Below are 7,487 nucleotides of genomic sequence, written 5' to 3'. Positions count from 1 at the left end.
AGTCTCTCTCCTGTTTCTTTTGGAGGTACCCAACTATGAGTTTTCCCTTTAGCACTGCTGTCATTGTGTCCCATAAATTTGGGTATGTTGTGCCCTAATTTTCATTACATTCTAAAAAGTTTTTAATTTTTCTTCATTTCTTCCTTGACCATTGAGTAAAACATTGCTCAACTTCCATGTATATGCAGGCTTTCTGTCGTTTTTGTTGTTATTAAATACGAGCCTTAGATTATGGTGATAACATGTATGGGGTTATTTCAATCTTCTTGTATCTGTTGAGGCCTGTTTTGTGACTCAGTATATGGCCAGTTTTGGAGAAAGGACCATGAGGTGCTGAAAAGAAGGTATATTCTTTTGTCTTAGGATGAAATGTTCTATAAATATCTGTTAAATCCATTTGGTTCATAACTTCTGCAGTTTCTGTATGTCTGTTTATTTGCTCTTTCCACGATCTGTCGATTGATGAGAGTGAGGTATTGAAATCTGCTACTATTAGTTTGTGAGGTGTAATATGTGATTTGAGCTTTAGTAAGGTTTGTTTTATGAATGTAGTTACCCCTGCATTTGGAGCATACATAATCAGGATTGAGAGTTCATCTTGGTGGATTATTCCTTTGATGTATATGAAGTGTCCTTCCTTATTTTTCTGGATGACTTTCAGTTGAAAGTCGATTTTATTCAATATTAAAATGTGTACTCCAGCTTGTTTTTTGGATTATTTGCTTGGAAAATTGTTTTCCAGCTTTATACTCTGAAATAGTGGCTATCTTTGTCACTGAGGTGTGTTTTCTGTATGCAGCAAAATTCTGGTTCCTCTTTCCATATCCAGTCTGTTAGTCTATGTCTTTTTATTGGGGAATTGAGTCCATTGATTTGGAGAGATATTAAGGAATACTGATTGTTGTTTCCTATTATTTTGTTGTTAGAGGTGGAATTATGTTTGTGTGTCTCTCTTCTTTTAGTTTTTTACTTTTTCTAAGGTGTAGTTTCCCTCCTTGTTTTGGAGTTTTCTATCTCTTATCCTTTGTAGGGCTGGATTTGTAGAAATATATTGTGTAAGTTTGGTTTTATCATGGAATATCTTGGTTTCTCCATCTATGTTAATTGAAGTTTTTGCTGGATATATTGCCTTGGCTGGCATTTATGTTGTCTTAAGTTCCATATGATATCTGCCCAAGATCTTCTGGCTTTCATAATCTGTGGTGAGAAGTCTGGTGTAATTCTGATAGGTCTACCATTATATGTTAGTTGACCTTTTTCCCTTCCTGCCTTTAATATTCTTTCTTTGTTTTGTGCATTTGATGTTTTGACTATTATGTGATGGGAAGAATTTCTTTTCTGGCCCAATCTATTTGGAGTTCTGTAGGCTTCTTTTATGTTGATGCTTATTGCATCTCTTTCTTTGGGTTAGTGAAGTTTTTTTCCGTAATTTTTTGAAGATATTTACTGGTACTTTTACTTGGGAAGCTTTGCACTCTTCTATACCTATTATCCTTTGGTTTGATCTTCTCATTGTGTCCCGGATTTTCTGAATGTTTTGGGATAGGTGCTTATTGCATTTTTCATTATCTTTGACAATTGTGATGATGTTTTTAATGGTATCTTCTGCCCCTGAGATTCTCTCTTCTATCTCTTGCAGTCTGTTTGTGATGCTTGCATCTGTGGCTCCTGATCTCTTTCCTAGGTTTTCTATCTCCTGGATTGTCTTCCTTTTTGCTTTCTTTATTGTTTCTAGTTTCATTTTTAAATTTTGGATGATTTTGTTCAATTCCTTCACTTGTTTGTATTTTAAGGGATTTTTGTGTTTCTTCTTCAAGGGTTTCTACTTGTTCTTCTTGTGTTGTTCTGTATGTCTTTAAGGGAGTTATTTGTGTCCTTCTTAAAGTCCTCTATCATTATGAGATATAATTTTAAATCCAAATCTTTCTTTTCCGGTGTGTTTGGATACTCAGTATTTGCTTTGGTGGAAGAACTGGGCTCTGATGGTGCCAAGTGAACATCTAAGTCTTGATACATGGAATAGCTTGATGCTCTGTTGCTTTAAGAAAAACTGGCTAGAAGTAAGGAAGGTGAGAAAAAAGAGTTTATTTCATCTCACAAGCTAGGCTATCATGAAGGAATGCTTACACAGTAACTTTAGACAGGAATGAAGAGGAGAACATGGAGTTACATTGGTTGCTGCCCTGCTTTCCATATTGTCTGGGTGTGCTTTAGAGAAACCAGGACCTCCTGCCAAGGGGTGGCACACACATTTGGCAGTACCCTCCATATCAATCATGAATTAAATGCTCCACAGACCTGCAAAAAAAAAAAACCAATCTGATGGACATAATTCCTCGACTGGGGTTTCTTATTCCTGGTGACTCTAGTTTGTGCCATGTTGACAAAAACTACCCAGCACATATATTAAAGTCATTGTTTGTACATCCTCATACTGCCATTCTTCCTGATGTCTAACTCCTCACTGAAACCAACCAACCAACCAACCAAATAACAATAAAAAACCATGTAGCATACATTTTTATTCATTAACAATTTGTGTTTAGGGATTATTAATTATGAATAATGGAAATTAACATTCTCCTAAAATGAAGACTTTTTTTTAGATTCATCTCTATATGATTTACTTAGTAAATCATCACAGGAGTCATTCATTTGACTCCTAAGCTCTTTTTAAAAAATATTTATTTATTTATTTATTTATTTATTTATTTATTTATTTGATTTTATGCTTCTTGGATATTTTATGTATTTACATTTCAAATGTTATCTCCATTCCCCTTCTCCCACATCCCCTCCCCACTCCTCTTGCCTCTTTGAGGATGCTCCCACTCTCACCCACCCACTCCAACCTCTCTTGGTGACCAGTATGCTCAGGAAAAATGCCACATTTGGTGTTGTGCAGTTTGGCGGTCGGGAGAAAATGATCCACAAGGTGCAAGGTTTTAGTTGAGTATGATACCCCAGTCTCTTCTACAAATTGGGATAGGTACTTCTTTGACAATTCTGGGTAAGATCTCTTTGCCTGAGAAGTGGTTGTTTCAGGGGCATAGCTGAATGCAAGGGCATGGCTGGCTAATGTGGAAGTTCAGGGTGCTGGAAAGGGATGTAGCCCTGTGAAAAGAATGGGACCTCAGGACTGTATGGGGTCCATGTGCTCATCTGGAAGGGCGAGTGAAACAGATTTATGTTTCTAGGACTGTAATACCTTTTTGCGTGTCTCATAGTGACCTGAGGTGCTGAGCCATGGGTCCTTTTCAGAATTTGCCTGCACCCGCAGTGGAGCCTAGGGATGTGTATCCCAGCTCTTCACCTGGTCCAAGGTCTAGTATGCATCCCCAAAAACTTAAACCTGAGGGGCAGTTGAGAGGGAACACTGGATGGCACAGTCCCCAGAATGAGTCTACATGGGGGTAGACTGAAAAATACTAGATTGTGATTGAGTGATTTATTTGACATTTTAAAATTGTGGTCTTATTATACCTTGTTCATAGTAAAAATATTATACAATTATTTTTGCTAGAGGATTTTACTCTCTATTTGCAATCTAAACAACACATTGCAAATGTGGAAATAGTTAAAATGCTGGCAGCTCATGGTAAACATGGGTTTCTTATGTTGGCTAGTGTTTGCACAGAGCTGTGAAACCTGTGACAGTTATTTTCTAGAGTGGCATGGCACTTTTTAATTAGAATGTCTCTCTCTCTCTCTCTCTCTCTCTCTCTCTCTCTCTCTCTGTGTGTGTGTGTGTGTGTGTGTGTGTGTGTGTGTGTGTGTGTGTGTGTGTTTGTTCTGTGTGAGTTTATCCACATAATTTATAGATTTTAAATCTATAAACCACCAGGTCTGGAGAAGGCTGGCCATATATACAGGACACATGCCCTTTCTTGACATGTACAACACAGACTTTGTCTTAAACTATTGTCTAAAGACTTCTTTTACAGCTTAGAAGAGCATTTAAATCATAGAGTTAATGTAATTGAATAAATAGTAATCATTCAAAAATAGCAAAATCAAGAGGTTTGTGAGCCCAGTTTTAAGGGAAGTTATAAACCGTATATTAAGGACATATTTTGAATAGACAAAATTCACAAACACAGCCAAGAAGAAGACAGATTTGGAGAGAATAAACAATAGATGTATTTGCAAGTTTTCCAATGAAAATATAAACTGGATAGAATTAATCTTCTCCCCTATATAGCTTTTGTTTTAGCTTCTTCCTGAATTTTGTTTCCATTTAATGCCAGAAAATTATTTGGCCATGTTATGTTCATTTGGCATTCATTTCTATGTTTTGGGATTTTTACAATTTATACTGTCGTGGGGGCACCAATGCCAAGGCAGGCATTTAGAAGTCAAAAGACAATTTTTCAGAAGTTGTTTTCTTCTTCCATCATGAGGGTTCTGAGAATTAAACTCAATTTCTGGGAATTGACGTCAGTTCTGGGAATGATCAGCTTTGATAACAAATACCTTACATTTATCCTGACATGAACCTTTATCTTAGACGAGGTTGATATTCCAGAGGGAGAATAGTGTTATGTCCCAGATACAAAGCATGCTCAGTGATATTTTGTGTCTCTTTCATGTTTTTCATAAGCCTCAAATATTTCAAACTACTTCCAGCACCATGCTACTTTCTTAGATAAGTTGTTCCTGGAGAGAATACCTATATCGTTTATGCTTGTTCTTTCAGAATTGTGTGCTCTCTAGTGTCTTTTTCCCCATGTCAGTTATCCAAATAATTTTACTGATGTGCTGTGCAATCTGGAAAATGTTAACAAGTGTATTGATTAAACAAAATTGCAAGTGTTGGGACTAATACAGGCTTTTGAAGATTGTGGTAGAGGTGTCCTCTTTAGAAAAGTGCTGAACAAATTTGAATTGGATTTTCAAGCAAACACCTGTATGTATGGAAAACACTGCTGATTTTTAGTAGATTTGTTGAGGGCTTTGTACAAATTGTGCTATGGAGATTGTATAGTATTTGCTGTTTAAGCATTGGGGGTATAAATTCCCATTCCCAGGACATACAGAATAATCCAGTAACCTTAGTGCTCTAGGGCAGAGAGAAGAGTACATGTGGGGAGACCCATGGATCCAGCTGCATATGTAGCAGAGGAATGCATCGACTGGTATCAAAAGGAAGAGAAGACCTTTGTCTTGTGAAGGCTCATTTCCTAGTGTAGAGGAATGCCAGTGTAGTGAAGCATAGTGGGTGGATGGGAAGGGGAGCATTAGGAGTGATGGCAAAGGGGTTGTACTGAGAAAGGGGATAACATTTGACATTTAAACACATAAAATATCCAATAAAATAAATGAATTTAGAAAAAGAAAATTCTTTTTTTAAAAGATTTTCCAAATTGTGGAGTGCAAGTTTTTAATATATTTCCTTATGATTCTCTGGATTTTCTCAGTTTCTGTTGTTATCTCTCTCTTTTCATTTCTAATCATGGTACTTTGGATATTTTCTCTCTGTCTTTTATTTAATTTGACTAAGAGTTTGTCAATCTTGCTGATTTTGTCAAAAAATCAACCTTTTGTTACATTGATTCTTTGTATTTGTTCCAAATTTATTTACTTCAGCCCTGACTTTGATTATTTCTTGCCATCTCCTTCTTTTGGTTGTGATTTCTTTCTTTTATGCTATAGCTTTCAGGTATGCTCACAGTTTCTAATATAGCAGCTCTTAACAACCCTGTGAAGCACTTAGTTCCTCTGAGAACTGTCTTTATTGTGTCCTTTAAGTGTGAACATGTAGAGTAACCATTTTCATTCAATTCTAGAAAGTGTTTAATTTCTTTCTTAATTTCTAGCTTGACTTGCTTTCATTCAGTAGTGACTTGTTCTTTTACCATGAGTTTGTAAAGATTTCTGTCTTTTAGTTTTTTGTTTCATTTTTCTATTGTTGGTATCCAGCTTCTCTTGTGATAGACAGAATGTAGAGAGTTATTTCAACTTTCTTGTATGTGAAGACTTTGCGTCTAAGTATGTGATCAATTTTGGAGAAAGTTCTATGATGTGCAAAGAAGAAAGTATATTCCTTTGTATTTGGGTGAAATGTTCTGTAAATATTTGTCAGATCCATTTAGTTTTTGATGTCAGTTAGCTCTGGTATTTCTCTATTTAGTTTTGTCTGTGTGACATGTCAACTGAGTAGGGTATTGAAGTCTCCTACTATCCGTGTTTAAGGGTCAATATATGTGTAAAGCTGTAAAAATGCTTCTATTATGAACTTAGGTGTACTTGAATTCACGAATGGATGCTAAGAATTGAGCACTTAAACTGAAAATTAAATCAAATAATTAGGAACTAATTAGTTGGCACAGGTAATTTCAAGACAAGAGAGCATTTAGGCTATGCTGTGGCTTCTTCTGAACTCTCTTGTCTACATCTGTGGTGAAAAAGAGCAACTGTTGGATAGACAGATTGGAAAAAAATCTGCAGATTACTGACTAGGAAAAGACAAAGTGAAAATTTCAGCTAAGGTGTATGCTGAAAAAGAGGCTGTGATTGTTACCTGTAATCCCCTGCTCTGCTGTGGGATGATATGAACATACACTGAGGAAAAACTCCACCTATAGCAGACTTCAACTTCTGAACATGCACATTTGTTTAAAAGGTGTCAGTCTGAACTGAGACTGCCACAGAAGGGGATGGATCCCTGATCCTCAACAGTACCCCCAAAATCCAAGAGTAAAGCTGTAACCATGAAGGACAAAAAGCATTGGAGACCTCAAGGTGTTAGTGATACCAGATGTAAGAGAGGTCTGCTGAGGAAGGTTGCATGAGCTTATTAATTGGCTCATTCTTAAACTGGACTGAATCATTTTTACTATCCATTTTCCTGCACCCAGTCTGTTATCAGTATTTATAATGAGCAGAAATAAATAAATGATTGATAGCAAACAAATGGAGTAACTGAAACTCTTTTATTGAATTTTGTGTATATAGAGACGTGCTAGTAAAATAATCATAAGTCAATACTAGTAAAACTAAAATGTTTATAAACGTTCTAACAGTTACTTAACTACTCTTCTGATGTAATGTTTCATTTACTTGATTAATTCTTTTCTCTAAAAGTAATAGTTAAAAATTGCCAATGTGTAAATTATGAATACAATCGTGTACAAAGCCAACATAGTACGTTTTACAATTTATCTCTTTCAAGTTCTGCTATTTTAATTTCTGAATACAAAGGAAACTCCCAGAAAAATAAAGCCAAAAGAGGCTTAAGTTCGACACTATTATGTTTCCAAAGTTTACCTTAAATCTACAGTTAACCAGTAGATGGTTGGAGACCAGAGTCATTCTTTTTATAGGCTAGAGTGACTCTGGGCTCTTATGAACTTAACCCTGACAGGAGGCAGATGTAGGGATTTCAGTTTAGTTTGGATTGTAAGAGGGGACTCTCTACCTAGAGAAACTTTGAATAATTTCAAGACTTAGAACCAAACAATAAAATTTTACAATACAATTAGGATATA

This window comes from Rattus norvegicus, chromosome 9 (assembly GCF_021556685.1).
Source record: "Rattus norvegicus strain SHRSP/BbbUtx chromosome 9, alternate assembly SHRSP_T2T, whole genome shotgun sequence".
Taxonomy (NCBI): domain Eukaryota; kingdom Metazoa; phylum Chordata; class Mammalia; order Rodentia; family Muridae; genus Rattus; species Rattus norvegicus.
Note: the sequence above shows the minus strand (reverse complement) of the source record.